We start from the raw sequence: 21,667 nt of genomic DNA, 5'->3' as shown, positions 1-21,667 counted from the left end.
TGGATTTAATGTCCAGCTCCCTCATGCTCAACTCATGAGCTAACTGGAGTTTCTTCTCCTCCAAAGCGAGAGCATTTCTTCTCTCATCCGCCTCCTTCTCAGTTTCAAGGCGCAGTCTCCTTTCTTCTGCTTGGGCTTTGAGTTTAAAAAGCTCAATCTCATGGGCCCTAGCTCTCTGATTATCCTCCAGCTCCTCTGGAGAAATGATCCTACTGGAGTGGTTGCTGCCAACCCTAGACGCTGGCCTCCTCACTGGAAAATCACTGGATACAAAAGCATTCTCCTGTGTGCCTCCCACTCCAGTAACAACTTCTGGATCACCATGTTGGGCCTCCCACCAGGCCCTCAGAGCTTTCTGTAGCTCTTCCTTGTTTGCGCTGCCCTTCACTGGGCATCGAAGCTGTTTGCAGAATTGCTTCAGTTGCTCCTTTTTGTAGTTGAACAACTCCTGAATTTCAAATTCGAATTCTACTCTCACGCTTGCTGCTTTCTGAGACATGATGCTTCCTAACCTTTTCAACAAAAAGGTTTCACCAAAAAGAAAAAATCTTTTACGCAACCTGTGCTGCTAAACTAGACTAGCGATGTACAAGAAATCACTGCAGGTCAAGTGCAATTATGAGTTCCAAATCCGCACCGCTGTCCAACAATGTTAGATCTGGGGGTCTAAAATTGGCAGAGGTAAGTACCTTAGACCAAGTAGGGACCCTTGCTTCTAGTCAGGGTGAAGAAGTACACAAAGTAGACAACCCCTGCTCACCCTCTAGGTAGCTTGGCACGAGCAGACAGGCTTATCTCTGAGGCAATGTGTAGAATAAATGCACTTAACAAAACAGTAATCCCCAATCCACCACAAACTGAGACCACACAGGTAAGTATATTTATAAAAATATGTCTTTATCTAGTTTCAGCAAGGTAAATAAAACAGTTGCACGATATTCACTTCTCTAGAAAAATGTTGCACTTAATCTTGATGGTTACTCAGCTTATTAGGACGTTTTTATCAAATCAGTCTCAAGTCTCTGGTAAATCAGTATCAAAAACTAGTAATACTGACTTATCTCAAAATGGGTTCAAAAACGAACAGTCCAGCAATGCCAGTGGGCTAAGTTATCAAAAATCAGCCCTCTCAGTCAATGAGCCCCCAAGCGCGGCAAGCGCGCCTCACCAGATATCCTTGGGACTCCTTTCCTGCCGATCGGCACTGCCTCGTGCGCCCGATGGCCTCAGGCGCCCCGCACCTACCAGAGCACACTCGCTCCTTGCCCCGGCCGTTCCCCTCTGCTCTCCCGCCTGCTCTCGACAATCCAACGAGCGGCGGGGGTGCAGCACACCTCGGGGGACGACCGGCCAGGGATGCGGGACACTCCTGGACTCCCTCGGCGAGGACGGGTCGGACGGCTGACTCGGCTGTCGGCTCCTCGCTCGGGGTTGCTTCGGTCACGGCTCTCGGCGGCTCCAAGGCTGCGGACCAACCCGGTCGCGGCCCTTCGGTCGAGCCTCCTTCAGTACCCGGGAGTCAGCCAACGGTAGTGCAGCTCCCGGGACAAGCCTATGATGACGAATCCTGGGCGGCCAATCCCTGCACAGCTTTGGCGATGACGCTACGGTGCACGGGCCAATCACGTCACGGCGTTAGTGAGGGGGCTCGGCTCCGATCTTCGCCGCTGCAGCTCCTAAACACCGAGGCAATTTGCAGAGGGTGTTTCTGGCCCCGGGCCGCGATGGTGATTTGGCGGCAAGAGATTTTCGGGCCCGCAGATCGCAGTCAGCCGATTTCCTCACCAGCAGATCAACAGGGGGAATGCAGGACGCAGGGAAACACCCCGTGCCTCTCCTCACCCCTAAATCTGTGCCGATGAGCACAGCGATCGATCCTCACGGCTGGCAGGTAGAAAATACACGTTGGGGCACGCCACCACACGATCTCCTCAGCAGTTTTTGGCAAAGCTTAGGAACCTTTGACCCTGGGTTCCAAACAGGAGGCCAGCTCTTCTCAGGCTCTTGGAGATTAAGTTTACGAGACACAGCACACAGCAAAGTCTCTGTAGTTTCAAGCAGGCAGGGTCACAGCACACAGCAAAGTCCCTTTCTTCTTCTCAGTTTGCAGTTGAACAGCAGAACAGGTCAGCCCTTAGAGCACACAGCAAGGCAATCTTCCTTCAGTTCTCCAGCAGTCCTTCTTCCAGCAGAGGTTCCTCTTGATTGTAGAATCTGCATTTTCTGTTGTCAGGGGTCCTTCTCTTATACCCCTAAAAGTCTTTGAAGTCCTTTGAAGTCTTTGTGCAAGTGGGCCCTGAGCCCGGTCTAAACAAGTTCTGGGTGTTGCTGAGGCACTGGGAGTTTCCTGTCTACCTTCTTCCTCGCAGTATCAGGGACAGAGGTGACAGTCGCCCAGCAGGGGGGTGGAGCCAGCATTGTGGTCAGGCAGGCACAGCCCTATCACTATCAGGTGCGATCTCCTCCCACTTCCCTGGCAGCAGATGCTGCCTTTCATCCACGGGCTGACTCAGACAACCTCCTGGGGGCTCTGCAGCCCCTGTCACACTCAGGCCAGACAGTCAATCCACAAACAGGCCCAGGCACACAGAAAGGTTAGACAAGAGAACAGCCACTTTCTAAAAGTACTATTCTCAAACACAGAATTTAAAAATAACCCTTCCTAAAAGATGTGTTATTAAATTCTGAGTTCAGGGATATCAATCACTTATGTCCCATCTTGTTCCTATGAGAAGATAGGCTGGTATCCATTGGGACCAGCCTCCCCCATGTTATTCTATGGAGCAAGATAACCTTACAGCAGTGAGCTCACAGAATGGCTGCTGCTCACTACCAGAGCATGTGACCTGCACTAGTACATGCTCTACCTTACCCATACACTGCACCCTGCCCAGGGGGGGTACCTTGAGCCTTCCATAGGGGTGACTGATGTGCACAGACAGGGAAGGGTTAGGCCCAGCCAGTGGGGACACTGGCCAGGCGGACATGGCAGTCCACTGACTGCACCCAGGCACTGCGCTGGCAGCCCTGAGACATCATTTTAGGGCTACTCATGTGGGTGGTGCAATCTGCGCTGCAGGCCCACTAGTAGCATCTGTCATCACCAGCCCTGGCACACACAGTGCACTTTACTAGGGACTTCATGGTGAAACAAATATGCCAATCAGGTATACCCAATCAATATGACAATTTTCATAGGGAGCACTTACACTCTGGCACTGATCAGCAGTGGCAGAGTGTCCAAAGCATCTAAACCAGCAAAAACGAAATCCAGCACAGCATCAAAAAATACAGTAGACAGAGGCAAAAAGATGGGGGAAACCACGCCAAGGGTGTCAGGTCTAATACTTGGCATTCTTCCAAAGTTGCATGGCCCGTCTGCCAACTTTATACTTTGGCTCGGGGTAAAAGTCGAGCCTAAAAGGAGAAATTACCAGGGGAATCAGACCCAGAATTTCCAACTGTTTCAGGTAATTCTTCATGTCATAGTGGACTCTCCGGGTCCAACTCGTAATGGCCTGGATTTTCCCTAACCCTGGAGTTACAGGTACACCACTGGGGTGTAGCAAAGGCCCCTGCAGTGCGAGCCCCCCCACCCAGAGCTCCAGGGCCCCCCTCTAGTACAGTACCCTGGTCTGAGAGCTCCTGAGTGAAGCCCGAAGCGTGCCCCATCTATGAACTTTGCAGGGTGGGGTCCCTCAAGTTTCATTACACCACTGGTACCCTCGGAAATCAGTAACTCCAGTAGAGGAGAAAAGCCAGCCTATTTAACATGCCATTCATAAGGGGGACCCTTGAGGTGCAGTCTTCTAGAAGTCTCATCAGTGCCTCAAAAAACACATGGGTGCTTCTGCAAGGTAGCATAATAGCTGTCTGAGAAGAAGTGTGCCTCTTTATTGAAAAGTAAATTATTAAATTATGTATAGTCAGTAGGTGATTATCTACGAAACTGATAGACCAGAGTTCCAATTACGGTTTCATCACATGCTGTGAAGTCTCCCCTCCCAAACTCTCTTTAGGACAGTTGTGCTCTCTCACTTTAACCAGTAGCGGCCTGTGTTTGGGACGAGTGGCGAGGCAGGAGGGAGGTGAGGGTGAGGGTGGGCATAAGGGTCACAAAGGGAAGGGGGCAAAATAAAAAATAAATAAAACTTACCTTCAGCCGGCCGAGGCGCGCTCCTCTGCTTCAGGCACAGGCTCCAAGAATGCCCTGCGGCCAATCCTGAAGCTGCTCTCATATGAGAGCAGCTTCAGGATTGGCCTGAGCGCCCTTGATTGGCACTTCGGGACAGACTGAGTCTGTGCCTGCTCTCTCTAACCCCAGCGACACAGCTGGGATTGGAGGGAGGGTCACTGCGCATGATGGTTTGGCCGGCCAAACCATCATGCGCAGTGAAGGGAGTGCAGTACAACTCCCCTCAGTGCCGTCACCCCCCATGCCCGGCCCGAAAATCGTCAGGAAAAAAATAATTAAAAAGTGCTGTTTTTTCCTTTCATGGCCTTTTGGGATGGTGGGGAGGCGACGCTCCTCCGCCATAAAGGAGGAGCCACCACTGACTTTAACGCCCTACCCCTTGCAAACTTCAACAGCCTCCACAACGAATACATCCCCATGAAATATGGGGATTAGCGCTTCCCTTTATTACTTTAGAAACACAAGTACTCAAGCCTTTTATATGCATTATGTTTGCATAGTAGAAATTGTCAGGTAAATTGCCTATGAACGGTCCAAAAAAAAAAAACACGTTTCTGAACACTCCCTCATTTTCCAGATCACCCAAAGGATAAATCTGTTTCCCACACCTACCCCTAAACGTAGAAGTCTGGATTATACACGTAACTAGCAGGTTTTCATCTGTACTAAATTGCATCTATGACTGTAAATATCTGCCGATGCAGAACATTAGGATTTTAGGGCCTGGGCCTAATTCACAAAGGTAACTTACACTTTGTGACTATGTTTACACTATTGAGTAATTTTACTATTATTAGTATGTTTACAACTTTTCTGTAGTCATAAACTGCATATTTGTAGTTACTTACACTTTTGTAGTAAGTCCAGCCCACACAAGGCCAACCAATGGTACTGCAACACTCTCCTATAGAAAATAATGGAGATGTGTACTTGTTACAAAGCTTTAAGTCACTACAAAAGTGTTAGATACTACCAAAAGTGTAGGATATCACACAAGTGCAGTTTATGACTGTACTATTTTTTATCTGTATATTTACTCTAAAGGTGCAAATGGGTACCTCGCTGACTTTCAATTAAGACAAGATGTCCGTTTATGTGTTAATCATGTTTGGCAGTTTTGGTTTGGTTTATAAGAAACAGAAAAACAAATCTGGGAAAAATAATGACACCAGAGTATGTTACATTTATCAGCGTGGATCTTATGAGACTTTTGTAGGAGCAGTGAGGGAGAGTAATCATTATATTTTGTTTAAATTGTCTTATCTGTACCTTTTATCTCATTTTATTTCCAAAAGAAAAAAGGCTCCGAATCGGATACCCTTAGAAGTCCAGGAAAGTAAATGTGAGGAGACATGGGCATCATTTCATTTTATTCAGAAGGAAGAAAGCCGTACAAATTCATCATTATTTTTTTCTCTCCAGAAGCACCTGAATGCTGAAAATCGGCCCTCTAGTTATCTCTCACAAAAAAGAACATTTGATAGTAGGTTCTCGTTTTGTCTCCAGAAGAATGAAAGGCTGAACATTACTAGACGTTTAATCTCACTTAGAAAAATGAAATGGTGATAGTTCAACAGTTATCTTAAGAAGGATGACTGGCGGATAAATGATCCTCATTTCATCTCATTCAGAACGATGAAAGCCTGAGACCTGTCCTTATTTTAAATCATACAGTATTGTGGTTCACATCTCTTTCCCTTCTTGTCTACTGCATCCAACCTCTATTAATTAGAAGCTTCTTTCCTTAAGCACAGATGACCTGCTTGCATAAGAAGGGTAAACATTATTACCAATTCGTCCCTCCCCCTTGTCACAGCCCTTAATCTATGGGGATGACCCACGCCCTTCTGATAACCTTCGGTGCTTCCTGTCTACCTGCAAGACAGGCACATCGCTCAGAAGCTGCAGACAATCATGGAGCATTTTAATCATTACTCCTTGTGAATCTTTTTGGCTATGAGTGTTTTAGAGACAGCATGACAGAGGTCAGGTTAGTATGAGCTGCAGGTGTGTAGACAGTCACCTAGGGAACCTTGATTCATTGCCTCCATCAGAGTGTGGGGAGGTATGATCACAAGAGGAAGGCTATGGTAGGACCTTCCTTCAACCCCTGCCTGATGTTCTGCCAGCCAATGTAATAAGACTGAGTGCTGTGGACTGAAAAGTGCTCCTCCCTACTCCAGATGAGAGGAAATCACTGTGCACATCTGGAATATATGTGAAGTAAAGTTAGTGGATTTCCTTTAACCTTTTCGATAAGCATGTTGCTTCTGATTTGTATGAAAAAAAATCTTCCTGGCAAGTTCACAATGAAACTCAGTGACCATGGATGGCAAGCAGCGTAAACCTAAAAGCCTGCGTCTTTCTCCTGTGGCAAACAATGGCATCTCTTAAAAGTTACACAGTGCGTAAGGCCTTGCTGGAGATCCTGTTGTCTCTGAACTTGCCCAGTCTGTAGCTCTGATCCCAGGTATCCCTTATCCTGATCTTCTTGAGAACACCTCAATCACTGTATGTCCTCCGCAGACCCACCTGATCTCCACTGAGCAGCTATATCTGAAGATTTAGTGCGTCACACCCAAGGTGCTAGACCATTGCCGAATTGGGAATCCTGCAGTGAGTGACCTGGTAAATCTCCTCTGGCTTTTCTGATTTTGGACCGCATGGATTTTGGATCGCTGCTTTGAGTGAGTCTCACTAATTAAATCTCACCCACTGTAAGCTTATGGTAAACTGGTACTGAGCGAGAACCGCCAGTGCCCACCTTTTAACCCTTTTAATATAAAGCCCACTGCTGCACAGGCAGGGGTAAGAGACTCCTTTGCTGGTTACACATAAGCACGTGTTAATATGTGTGTCCTGAAAGAGAAATCATTCTGGTATCTGCACACAGGCAGTCATTTTCAGATTATACTTGAATAAATTGGATAAGAGCAGTGCAGCCTTATAATTTAATTGGGCATCCAAAAAGAAATATCTTCACTACAGCATAAGTCTGGAATGCTTTACTGCGAGTCTTTGGCGTTTTACTGGATTGACACTTTAGGTGAAACCTGCAACAAACATTAATCGTGGAGTGGCTTAACATGAAGAGATGTTTGAAGTAACTTTCCCAATGTCTAACAAGGTTCCTGAGTGCACATAAAATATGAATGTGGTCATATTTGTGCTCTTTCACATGCTATAGTTTTTACAATGTCCCCCCCGTCGACCATTAATGATATTCAGGGTTTAACCCACCCTCCTATGCCAAATAACTCCACTGGCCAAAGGCAGATCAAAGTCACGTTTAAACAATAAGCCTCTTTATGGGATTCGCCTTCTCTAAGCAGAGGGACAGGAGTAGGGAAGAAGTCTGCATATGGTATTTGGATAACAATTCACAGACAAGCATAGGCATGCCCTTCTCACAGGGATAGAGGGGAGCAGGCAGCCCTCTAGCACACCAAAAACCACTTTGGAAGTCGTGTAGGGAAGGACCATCTTCACAGTGTCTGTTAGGAAGGGAATGGAGTTGCAAAGAGAGCTCTTGCATACACCCACTTGATTTCGACATCTTGGGGAAGACCCTGGAAGCAGTGCCGGGTGAAGACCAGCCTATGGCTGCTCCAACAAGGCGTCTGTTCGGGGTGAAGGGGCGATGTGGCAGCTATGGACTGAGCAAAAGTACACAGTGTCTAGAACTCTCCATCTTTACTGTTAAACCCATACACAAGGGAAATAATCTGAGAAGAACTGTATAGGAGAAAGTAAGGACCCATAATCCGGACAAATCTCCGGTCAGAAGAGGAGGGACCCTCTGGACTTGTACTTTCTGGGCCTTGTTTGGACGCTATCTCTATGGCATACTGTCTCTGGGGGCCAGTGGAGGGTGATCTTTTTGGAAGCTGTGAAAGAGGGGCGTATCTTAGACTTCTGTAGGTAGTTCTGGCTGGTGCTGCCCATGACAGGTGCCCAGGATGTGGCCTGGAGGCTGTGGGTCCTAGGCGTGCAGGCAACTGGTGTAGCCTGTGTTGACGGCCAAGAGGTGCTGCTGAAAGAAGACCCAAGGCACTAAAAACCAAAGGAGCTGGAGGGTAGGTCCCAGAACTCTTCCTCATTGGAGGAAGAACAAGTTGAATTAAAATGAAAGCTCCATTAGGCCAAGAGGCCCAAACCGGACTCTCCTGGTTGCAGGAGCAAATAGCTGAAACATCCCATTAGTTTTGGGCAAACTGGGCCAGAGAAACGTGCATGTATCTCCCACATTTGTGTGAGGGTTGCCCAGTGCATCACTGAGAGAGCCAAACTAAGGAAAGTTCTGTCATGTCCAGTGCCCTGGGGGATTGCTTGCCAGCAGAGCATGCACCAGCCCCTGGTCCTTGCCTCTTCGGCCCGTGAGGAGCACAAGGCTCCTCAAGCACATTAACTCATCACTCCTCTCTCCAGGCTCCTGCGCTCCACAGTACAGAGCGGCTGTTGAAGGGAGGTGGGTGGAAGAAGAGAGAAAGTTGCCTACTTCCCCTCCAGCACGAAGAAGAGTGTGCTAGTGAGGTGTGAAGTGGGGAGGACACGCAGCTACTCAGGCTCTAGAGCAGGCAATGGAGCCAGCACCCGGGAGCCCCAAGGGGAGCAGGGACACGCACTACCAAATAAAAAAAATAAACCAGCCAGCGGGCCCCCCTAAAAAAAAAAAATAACAAAGAAAAAGGAAACATGACATGACAGTGCAGGATTAATTTCTCTGAAACCACATTGCTTACAATTCAGCTTCGTAAGTACACTATCATGACAACTTGAACATTTAGTTCAAGGCCTGAACACACATCGTGCAAATATTGTCTTTTGCTATGATTAGATAAAGCAACATAACATAACGTGTATTTGTAATACACACTGAATAACAGAGGTTTATTGTTGCCCAACTCAATGGTACTCATTTTATCGACCTCAGAAAGAATGACAGGCTGGATGGACCTGCTGAGATTTGAACCTGCGACACTGAATTCGAACTCCCAGCAGTGGATGCATTAGTCCCCTGAGCCACCAGACCCGATTAACACAAAGACAATAAACAATGTCGCCCTGGCTGAAGCCTCGACACGGAAGCATGGATGATGTTATTATAAATACAAACGCATTTCCGTGCTCAAATTAGAGGAGCACTCTGCTGTCATTGTGAGTTTGTCGCTGTGACGGAGTATCAGTCTAGCCGATTCCTATTCATCCTCTGTGAGGAGGGATGTCCAACTTGTGAGCAAGGCAGGACCTACATATCTTGCCTTCAGGTAATGGGTAGTTAGATCATCCAGTAGGGGATTCTTGGCAGAATACCCACCCTAGACAACTAGCTCAGGGAGCACATAGTAGGAGTACACTATACACAGTACGTATATGCCAGCATGTGCACACTGTTTTAGCCAAATAGTGGATTCTTTTATCCTTTTCACTGTTCTTATACTGCTAATAACCTTTATCTGCTTCAGTTTATTAATCATTGCAGCGCATATCTTTTATACAAGAATCACAATGGTTCAATAAATATTGAAACGCCCCTTTGTGTATTTCTTGTGTACCTTTCTCAGTATGCACGAGTGACGGAGCAAAAAGATTCTAGATCTGTTACCATGATTCCTTGGGGAGTCAGAGTTGTCATGTTCTGAGGTTGCCTAAAATATTTGTTACCTTACTAGGCTTAGGGGTACTTATCGTTGCACTGTGAGCTGGTCTATAGGCTAACTTATCCTAAGTGGGTGCATGGAATCAGTCTGGCACCATCCCAGCGTTTATGATGTCCAACAAACTAACAATTCCTACTAAGAAAATGGAAGCCATACGACATGGCACCGCCAGCATTGATGGATTGGGTTCTGATTTAATGGTTCACCTGAGTAGTTCTCTTTTGCATACCCAGAGATCCCTAAACACCTCTTAACCGGAGACGTCCGTGGTGGTAGGGACTATCCTCTTCAGCTGAGTAGGTAACCCCTATGTATTGGTTGGCAGGTTGTTCACGCTTGAATTCTTCAAAGGATTTTCCCAATTGTGTTAGTCGTTCTGAATTCCAATAACTACAATGTTAGAACCAGGAGTCATTAAGAAAATGTTCAGAAACAGGTGAGTGGGCAGAGCGCTGATCGGAGGAGTACGTGAATCCGAAGAAGGACTCAGCGTTCATCTGACTACATCATTAAACAAGAAGACAAACCTAAACCATCCAAACCTCAATTCAAAAAGAAGAAGGTAGCAGGACTTTAGGTCAAGCATGTCACGGATATTGAGGACACTACTTCTGAGCGGGGAATGGCAGTAACCATGCTTGACAGAATGGAAGATGTCACAATAGTTTGCTGGAACCTGATGGATCGTATTGTGGGAGTAGCGTTAAGTGAACATATCCAGGTGGAAACACCAGATATTACCGTAAGAGTCCCATATCGTTTGTATGAAATATATCTCCAGCTGGAGGGGGACGTAACTAGGAATATTAATGTTCTCTTTTGGGAGAACTTGTTACTCGGCAACAATATTTTTGTGGCTGAAAAGGATTGGCGACCTGAATTTGTGATGGAATGCCCAAACGGAGAAACAGCAATTTTACCCTCTTTATTCCAACCGAATTCCAGAATCAGTTAAATAGTCATACTCCAAGGAGTGGGCGTTAGCACTAGCTCCTGCATTATACCTGAAACCATGTGGGGTTGAATGACGGTTCCCCTTATCATAAAATACCACTGAGATCGACGCCACAACCTCAAAGACAAGCCCCATTAAAAATGAGGCTAAAGAACAAGTTAGGGAATACCAGGGTGTAATAGAAAGTTGCACCTCTTCAATGAATAATCCCTTGCTTCCCATGATGTAACTAGATCATTCATATCATCTAGTATTAGATACAGACATCTAAACACAGCTACTCCCACATTTGCAAAAGGCGCACTAATGAACATTATAGTGAGGAAAAAATACAGAACCACACTAGATATCTCAAATGGATTGTTTTGCCAAAATATAGCACCTGGAAGCAGGCATTTGACTGCATTCAGCACATTGGGCTCTCAGAGGCATTTCTGCTGGTTGCCCCAGGAGTAGAGGGATAACCCCGGGCTGTTCTAAGCTTGAATAGAAGAACCTCTTCAAAGTTTTGATGACCAGTAATTTGTCCTCTGTTGAGGACATAAATGTGATGGATGATGACGTTTCAGTACACTTGATAAGAGTGGATAGCATAATTTTGGGATTTGCTTACATGGGCTACAAATTCAACTTTAAGAAAAATTAAAAATTGCCCACCTCAATGTCCTGTTTCTGGGATATGAGCTGTCAAGCGAAGGCAAAAGCCTTGCAAAGCATTTCTTAGAGAAGTGTGCACTACTACAACCTCCAACTACATTGAAGAGGTTACAACCCATAATGAGATTCCTACATTTAGGCAGAACTTACATTCCAGATTACACAGAGTAGGTTAAACTGTTCTACAACCTGATTCGTCCAGATTTATCAAACATACACTGGATCACTGAACATACACAAATATTACGTTCAGTACAAGATGACTTGCTAGCTTCAAAACACTTACACACATGTGTAAACACAACAAACTTGGTGATCTGCGTAACTGCAGGGGGGATCAGAGTACACCTACGTTACATTCAATTAAAAAAATACTATCAGCATTACAGACTGCTGTGGTGAGGGAGAGAGCTGTGGCTCAGGGAACACTAATTACTGTCATGACCCAGGTGCCGACCTTGGAAGCCTTCACAAGTGAAAGCAGTCCAAATGCAAAAGCATTACGTCCACGTTGGATACAATGGTCTAACTCACTCACAGCAACAGATTTCGACTATAATTTGACTCCACAATACAAAAACAAGTCTTTCTACAATATGAACATGAATATCCTCTGCCTAATGAAATAATGCCTCTAGATCAATACGATTAAATCATTTATACTGATGGTTCGGCCCAGCCTGCCCTAGGGACAAAGCACCAATATTCAGCAGCCTGCACAACTGAAAAGAGGCGCATGAAGGATGGAGAATTCCATCCTGAGAAAACCTACACGTATTCACTTGGTGACAGCACTATGCAGTTGGTTGAACTTAGGGCTCTAATACTGGCTTGGCAAACTGGTTAAATGCAGAACAAAAAGACTCTGACACTGAAATGTTGAACACCACGATGCTTAATTGCAAGGCATATTTTCAAACTTACTAACAGTGCATATTTTAATACCGCTTAAAATAGTTCAATGTTGAAATGCATTTAAGGATAAAGGGCTTATTTGTACATTTGATTGTTATAGTAAAACTTTGACAAAACCAGTAGGGCTGACTTTTTATTAATGCACAACCTCATGCGCTGCTAAGGAAACAGGAGGTAATATGTTTTTATGGGTTAGTCTTGATGGTGCAAAGCACGTTAGCGGTGTCTCCAGCTTAAGTGCTCCAGGATGCATTTAGGTGGATACCTGACATGTATGGTCTTTCTTTAGTGTGCACCCCCTATGGTTGTGCGGCCCTTTTTAGGGTACAATCATAGGTATTTCCACTGGCCATTCAGTATATATTTTTTGAATGTGTGTGCAGTGTTTAGAGTTGTGTGTAATAAAGAACTTCTCCTTTTTAAAATAAAAAGCACTACAGCATGCACATTTGTTAAATGTTGTTTGTTGTGTTGCTTGAGTTCTGATTCTTCAGCCCACAGCACCTCTCCTGACTATGCCTTAGACTGCTCTGCCTCGTTACCCTGAAAGTCAAGTGCTAAAAAGGGGTACCTGGATCCACTCTTGGGGGCTCACACTGTGAGAGCCCCAGGACATAAACTGAAAAAGAACCCAGTTTTCACACTTGGGGCCAGGTACCCCCTTTTGCCCTGGGAATCTCTGACATGGTTTAACAACACACCTCAGTCAGATTAGCCTATATAATAACAAGTCCCACTAAGCAGGACCCTGCTGTAATATGAGAAGGGGATTTAAAAGGTAAAATATCTTTTAAGTAAGATCGTGGATGAGGTTGTGACACAAATGCAGGAGAATTTGTAGCTCTTCAGTGCTGCCTCCCCATCGACAACGTCTGAGTCAATCTCACAGGTGGGATGTGCAGGCAGTAGAAGAATGCATTGACTACTGGACTGACGCTCCACTAGGATATTAGAGATCTCCTGCTAGAAGACCAAAAGAACCTGGGATGTGTATCAGTTCATGAGTTTGGATTGGGCTCAACCCCTTCCAAGGATTTGCAGCTCATTTTCCACAGCCCTTCAAATTGGCCTGCTTCTCTATAGATTAGTAGGTGGTCTCTCAAGATGCCTCTGCCATGATCCAATAGATACCAGCTTTGTGTGTAGGAAATGCGACATAGATCGTTCAACCCTGACTGACATACTGAATAACTGTTCCCTTTTTTGTTTTTTTAGAATAAACTTGGATCCTGAAGCATTATTAGCCGCTGCTACCACTTCTGTCTTTGCTGTCTCTAACTCTGTACAATACTTTGGGATATCAGAAAACAGGGATATGCTTCTGGAACTCGAATTACTGAGGCAATGTTTATTTGAGCTTCAGTTTGGTAAGCTAGCTAAGCAGAAAGCTGCCAATATCTAGTTTTAATTACTTTTGTGGCCCAGTTACCACCCTAAAGAGTCCCTTTCAACTTTAGTCCTGTACAGCAGACTAGGAGATTCTAAAGGGATTGCATCACCTTTGGGCATTCAAGGGTTACGCTGACTATCCCTTCCACCAACCAAACATCATGACTACTCCACCTTCAGGTTAGCTATTGCACCCTGCCACACCCTAGGGAAACGTCTTAACATTATTGGATCAAGTGGGTCAAACAGATTCCTGCAGCCTGGATATGATCTATGATAGCTACTTTTTTGACTCTCTCCCCTTTCCATGGACTCTTGTCTTCTTGTAACCCAGGGGCCAAAGGATGCCAAAAATGCTCATGCACCTCAAGTAAGCATTCAGAAACAGATGGGCATTAGAGCTAGCATACCAATATATACTGAGGAGTTCTGGACAGAGTATTGACAATCCTCTTCCTGAACAAGAATCCTTTGGGCGATTTCGGTCTGATAAAGGACCTGGAGAGAACCAGACGCTTAGTGAAGTCAAGGAGACCTGATAGAAGATTTGAGAGCACGTTTACTATAGGTAAATCAGTGGCTATAACATCATATGGAAGAGAAACTTGGGGTGGGGTGTAATGGGTAACTCAAATACAACTGCTTAAAATTGCTTCATTGAAAGAAATCTGGAGTCCTTCAAAGTGTTAACAACTGTGTAGTTCGCTTGGAATTGGATATGTATATGGATTTGTTGCTCAATTTTGTTTTAGCACTATTTCAAATTTGCAGGTACTACAACCTATACCAATAATATGGTAAGACCATTACTTGATATCTATTATTCTGCACTCCCCCTCGTCCACAAGTGGTCCATCACAGGTCTTGAGGAAGGTACCCTGCTTATCGAAAATAAAATATGAGGAATTAAAAGATACTCTTAGCAAGTCTAAGCCTGAATTAGGTGATTATATTCTGGTGACCACATCCACTTTCTCCAGCTGGATTAATAACTCCTTGGACCAGAAGGATCTTGCGCCGCTCAAACATACACCTTGCTTATTTCTTTACACACCATCTGCGCTTTACAAGTTGCATATTCTTTGGTACTGCATTCTGCAACTTAAAGTTATGGACTAGTCGCATTTTAGATGTTACTATTCCATGCATGACAATGACGCTCATATATATTGGCACGCTTTTAAGGATTTTAAAATGACAATGCGTTTTTTTACAGTATGATACCTTGTACTTCTACAAGTTTTTAAGCTTACACTGTGACTGCAATATATGTTCCGGCACAGGAAATTCCCTTTTTAAAGTTTTTTTCGTTTTGTTTAGCAAGGGGACTCTTTACTAAGATATTTGTGTTTTATGTAACTTGTAATGATTATAAGTAATTATACCGTGAATTTGAACTTACCTAAAGACGTAATGGGTAAAATGGTCGATGAGAGAGTAATCGATGGTAGAGAGTAGTCAACACAGGCAACGCCGTCAACGAAGCACTAGTCGTCATCTTCGTTGTCAGGATTTTCGTTGTCATCGACGACTTCTTGGATATCTTTATCGTCGACGACAAAGGAACTTGACTCGTTGACAAAGACGTCGTCAACAATGAAATTGAAGCCGACGAGACAGTAACCGTTGCAACGGTAGTCGTCGACGATGTTACCCCAACTGTCAATTGAGATCTTGTCCGTGCTGTCATCGACGAAGTGTCCGCCGACAGGGCTGAGGAAGGCTTTTTTAAAGCGTGTTTTACCTTCACCGGACAAAGGCTACTGGGACGTTATAGTTTGGCCCAGGTTTCAGTTGTACAATACCAGTAAAATTCAGCAGTTATAGTTACCTGAGCTAACTATAATTTATGTTCCCCTCAATGCACTGCTTATGACCTCACATATCACTTTTGACATGGTAAGTGACGTCACTGATGACATCTCAAATGACATCACATAGTGGAATCTTTGGGTGGATGAGTGTCTGAGTGGGTCTGCTCAATGTTGATCTCTATTTTGCAACGTGCTGATCATTCTGCCTCTTTTAGCTTGTTTCCCACGTTTATCTTGCTGCTTTCTGCTCGTTCTTGACCTTTATTCTGCCTCCTCCTGCTTGTTTCTAACATTTATCCTGCATCTTGCTGCTCGTTTCTGATCTTTCTTTAGCCTTTTTCTGTTCGTTACTCACCTGTTTTTTTGGCCTCTTTCTGCTCGTTGCTGACCTCTATTTTGCCTCTTCCTGCTCGATTTCACCTTTTTTTGCCTCTTTCTGCTCGTTGCTGACCTCTATTTTGCCTCTTCCTGCTCGATTTCACCTTTATTCTGCCTCTTTCTGCTAGTTTCGCACCTTTATTCTGCCTCTTTCTATTAGTTTCTCACCTTTATTCTGCCTCTTGCTGCTCGTTTCTGACCTCTATTTTGCCTTCCTGCTCATTTCTGACCTCTATTTTGCCTTTCTGTTCATTTCCGACCTTTATTTTGCCTCTTTGTGCTCACTTCTCACCTTTATCTTGCCTCTTTCTGCTCGATGCTGACCTTTATTTAGCCTCTTGCTTCTCTTTTCCACGGGACCACAAGGGGAGCATCAAAGACCCGTGGTACCTGCCTGCTCCTTGCCTCCGGCGGGAGCCGACATTGCTCTCACAGAAAGGGAGCTGCTAAACATGCAGCTCTCTGTCTGTGAGAGCAATCGTTACCCTGTTTGTTTGACAGTGGGCAGGGAAGCAGATGAAACCTCCGCTTCCAGCAAACTCTTCTAGAGCATTTTGTCAGCACCCGTATACTGGAAGCGGAGTGTTTGCTCTGACTTGGCGGGAGCTGTCAAAGCTCCAACCAAGTCACAAAAAAACAGCTATGTCCCGCAGGGTGGGTACCCCGGGACATAGCAGGAGACATAGCAGAAGCCCTTTTGCCTTCTGTTTCCTTCGTCGCCCCTCACCGTCCACGCCGCTGCGTCCCCTGCGGCTCCGCCCCCCTGACTGCCCATTCGCTGCCCCCGCCTCCCCCCTCCCAGTTGCTCCTCACTCCCACCTCCCCATACATGCCGGCCGCTGCAGGGTCGCGCTGCTGGCGCGCGGCAAGCCCGTCTGCGTCTGGATCTCGCCCAGGGCCAGAACCCCTGGCCACCGCACCCGCCACGACGACCGCTGCCACTACGACGCCAGCACTCTGCACGCTCTCAACCCCGGACAGACCCACAACTGCTTCAAGGCCGCCCCAAAACGCACACACGGTCCTTTCACCTGCTGGAACTGCAGCTACACCATCCACAGAGCCGACGAGCCACCCACCAAGAAAGACCTCAACAACCTCCGATGCATACTACTGAACACCCGCTCCGCACGCAAACACGCAGTCGAGCTCTGGGACCTGCTCAACACAACCTCCCCGGACGTCGCCTTCCTGACAGAGACCTGGTTGAACAACTCCTCTGCACCCGGCATCGCCATAGCCATCCCAGACTGCTACAAGATCACCCGCAGAGACCGCACCAACGGAGTCGGAGGAGGAATCGTCATCGTCCACAAGAACAGCTTCAGGGTCTCGACTAGCACCGACAACGCGCTCAGCACCGCCGAACACATGCATTACCAGATCCACACTGACCCCCAACTCCACCCTCAGAGGCACCCTCGTCTACCGACCCCCCGGACCCCGCCCCCAGTTCAGCGACTTCATCGCCGACTTCATCAGTACGCACGCCCTGACCTCCATCGACTACATCCTCCTCGGAGACCTGAACTTTCACCTTGAGAACAACAACGACAGCAACTCCACCACCCTGATCCACAACCTCGCCAACCTCCGACTGAGGCAACTCGTCACAACGCCCACCCCCTCTGCCGGCCACACGCTCGACCCCGTCTTCTCCTCAAGCTCGCACGCCTACGTCAGCCACGCCACCGAACTCCTCTGGACCGACCACCGCTTCATCTACTTCACCTTCCAGAAACCCACCACACACCACCACACCCAACAGATCCCCCACCGCCGCTGGAGCAAAATCACTGATGGCCAACTACATGCAAATCTCGCTCTCAGACCACCCAACGAACCCTCCAACACCGGCATCGCTGCCCACAACCTCAGACGCTGGATCGAGGACTGCGCCAACACCCTCGCCCCGCTGAAGAAACCCCCCCACAGAGACACCAGCAAGAGGGCCAGCTGATTCACCCCAGAACTCCTAGATTCCAAGCAAGCCTGCCGGAAACTAGAGAAGAAATGGCACAGTGAACAAACTCCGGACAGCCACGCAGCACACAAGGACGCCGTCCGCAACCACCACCACCTCATCAGGGCTGCCAAGGAGACCTCCTTCAAAGACCGCCTCGACAACAACGCACACGACAGCATAGAGCTCTTCAACATCGTGAAGGAACTCTCCAATCCCAGCTCCAACACCAACGACATCCTGCCGTCGCAAGCCCCGTGCAACTCCCTCGCCACCTTCTTCCACCGCAAGATAGCAGACATCCACGACAGCTTCAACAGCCAGACAGCCCCAACAAACAGCAACATAACAGACCCTCCGCACACCATCGACCACGTCCCCTTGCTAGACTGGACCACCGTGAGCATCGATGACACCATCAAGACCATGAGCACAATCCACTACGGCTCTCCGTCAGACCCATTCCCGCACCACGTCTTCAACAAAGCAAGCAGCTCCATCGCACCCCACCTACGCAACGTCATCAATCTCTCCCTTGAGAGCGCGACCTTCCCAGAGAGCTGAAAACACGCCGAGATCAACGCCCTACTCAAAAAACCCAAGGCAGACCCAAGAGACCTCAAGTACTTCCGACCCATCTCTCAGCTGGGCACCGCACCGGCACCCACGGACCACGCACGCAACCTGGGATTCATCCTGGACTCCTCCCTCACGATGACCAAGCAAGTCAACGCAGTCTCATCCTCATGTTTCAACACCCTGTGCATGCTCCGAAAGATCTTCCGGTGGATCCCCACCGAAACCAGAAAAAAGGTCACCCAGGCCCTCGTCACCAGCCGACTGGACTACGGGAACGCCCTATACGCAGGAACCACAGCCAAACTTCAGAAACGCCTTCAACGCATACAGAACACCTCCGCACGACTCATCCTCGACATCCCTCGCCACAGCCACATATCCACCCACCTGAGAAACCTGCACTGGCTCGCCGTCAGCAAGAGGATCACGTTCAGGCTGCTCACCCACGCACACAAAGCGCTCCACAACATAGGCACCGAATACCTCAACAACCGCCTCTCGTTCTACACTCCCAGCCGCCAGCTCCGCTCCACCAGCCTCGCCCTCGCCACCGTCCCACGGATTCGCAGAACCACCACCGGAGGAAGATTATTCTCCTACCTGGCTGCCAAGACATGGAACTCCCTCCCCACACACCTACGACTGACCCAGGATCATCTCACCTTCAGGAAACACCTCAAGAGCTGGCTATTCGAGCAATAGCGCCCCCCCCCCCTTCCTTCAGTACCTTGAGACCCTCACGGGTGAGTAGCGCGCTCTACAAATGTATTGATTGGTTGATTGATTGCTCCCCATCCCGGCCAAGGTCATCGAGAAAATCGTTAAGAGACAGCTAACCCGATACCTCGAAGAGAACAGAATCATGGACCCTTCCCAGTCAGGGTTCCGCAGCAACCACAGCACCGAGACCGCCCTCATCGCCGCCACCGACATCAGGACCCTGCTAGACAACGGGGAGGCTGCAGCACTCATCCTCCTAGACCTCTCCGCCGCCTTCGACACCGTCTGCCACCGCACACTACGCGCATGCCTCCACGCCACAGGGATCCGAGACAAGGCTCTGGAATGGACCACCTCCTTCCTCTCTGGCAGCACCCAGAGAGTCCGCCTCCCCCGTTCCGTTCCGAAGCCTCCGAGATCATCTGCGGCATACCCCAAGGATCCTCCCTCAGCCCGACACTGTTCAACATTTACATGGCCCCACTTGCACACGTCGCCAGACAGCACGACCTCAACATAATCTGCTACGCCGACGACACTCAACTGATCCTCTCCCTCACCAAGGACCCCATCACCGCCAAAGCCAACCTCCACGAAGGAATGAAGGCGGTCGCCGACTGGATGAAGATCAGCGGTCTGAAGCTAAACTCGGACAAGACGGAGGCCCTCATTCTCGGCTCCAAACCGTCAGCCTGGGACGACTCCTGGTGGCCAACGGCACTAGGGGTAGCCCCGACCCCCACCCACCACGCACACAACCTGGGAATCATCCTCGACTCAGCGCTCTCAATGACCAAGCAAGTTAACGCCGTCTCCTCCTCCTGCTTCAACATGCTCCGCAAGATCTACAGATGGATCCTGACAGATATAAGAAAGACAGTCACCCAGGCCCTCATCAGCAGCATACTCGACTACGGAAACGCCCTCTATGCGGGAACCCCGACCAAGCTCATCAATCTACTACAACGCATCCAAAACGCCTCGGCACGACTGATCCTCGATGTACCATGACACGGCCACATCACCCCCCACCTGAGAAACCTGCACTGGCTCCCTGTCAACAAGAGGATATCCTTCAAGCTCCTCATCCACGCACACAAGGCACTCCACAAGACCGGCACAGCCTACCTCAACAGACGGCTCTCCTTCTACACCCCCAACTGCCAGCTACGCTCCGCCGTACTCTCACTTGCCACCGTCCCGTGCATCCAAAGAACAACCACCGGCGGGAGATCCTTCTCCCACCTCGCCGCCAAGACATGGAACACCCTCCCACTGAGCCTACGACAGACCCAAGACCTGCTGACCTTCAGAAGGATACTAAAGGCCTGGCTGTTCGATCAGTAGCAGCCCCCCCCCCAGCGCCTTGAAACCCTCGCGGGTATGTAGTGCGCTTAACAAATGACTGATTGATTGATTGAGGAGTTGTCCATTGGGGATGGCATTCCCCAGGGCCTTGTATGGCCTTTGAAGTAGTATGCCCCAGGGAGGTGGTGGCAGGAGGGGGGTCGTGCGGCCTACCTCCCATTTTCAAATGTTAATTTGGCCTCGGGGAGGTGGTGGTCCCCAGGGCGGGGGGACATTACTTCTAATTTAACCCCTGGGAGGGGGTTGAACCCGCCCCAGGAGGGGGTCCGTTGGCCCCCTCCAGATTTACTACAAAGCCCTAGGGAGGTGGTGATCCCGGGGGCTCAAAAGAGCGTCAGGAGGGGGCCCTGAGAGCCCCTCTCCTTTTTTTAAAATCCTGTATGACCTCAGGACCTGGCCAAACTGGGGGCTAAACAGTAATGAAAAATGTGAGGCTGTGCTTTTGTTTTGTTTTTTGCAGTGAGACCTGGGGGATCCAGCGCGACTCCCATCTAAAAAATAAATACATCTTTAGCTGGTGGTCAGGATATTCCTATCCTGCCCCCTTTTCTTCTTTTTAAAACGTTTTTTCAGAGACTCGGCTGAAGCTTAGTCCCAAGAAGGTTGCCAACACTTCCTGGCTGAAGTGTTGGCAGCCAATCAGATCTCAGTACGAGATCGGGAGGGTTCGCAGAGCCTTCGCACCTAAAAATATACACATTTGGGTTTTATTTAATATCTCCAAAACTACTGAATGTATTTACACCAAATAACCAAAACACTCTTTCTGAATCAAGAATTACGTTTCTACCAAATTTTGGGCAATTCTGTTAAGCGGTTTGGGCTGTAGTTCTCGTCAAAATCCCTATAGGAAGTAACATTTGAAAAACACTTTTTTTGACCCCCTCCCCTTTTCTCAGCCCCCGCTTAATGGATCACCCCAAAACTTTCCAAGCACAACAAGAAACATTGGTGCACTTTTTGGGGGAAACTTCTATGATGATTCATCAAATGGCGGCAAAGATATAGGCAAGTCAAAAAATGCTTTTTAGATGGAAACATGAACTAACTATAACTACCTACTGTTGACCGCCA

General features: G+C 47.8%; 1 protein-coding gene across 2 annotated transcripts in view; it reads right to left on the bottom strand.

Moving 5' to 3' along the window:
• The window catches only part of NPHP4 (nephrocystin 4), a 941,192-nt gene that overhangs the window by 496,241 nt on the left and 423,284 nt on the right, over positions 1-21,667 (bottom strand). The gene's annotated exons all lie outside the window — the stretch shown is intronic.

This window comes from Lissotriton helveticus, chromosome 5_1 (assembly GCF_964261635.1).
Source record: "Lissotriton helveticus chromosome 5_1, aLisHel1.1, whole genome shotgun sequence".
Lineage (NCBI taxonomy): Eukaryota > Metazoa > Chordata > Amphibia > Caudata > Salamandridae > Lissotriton > Lissotriton helveticus.
The sequence above is the reverse complement of the archived record's forward strand: the minus strand, read 5'-3'. Positions and strand labels throughout refer to the sequence as shown.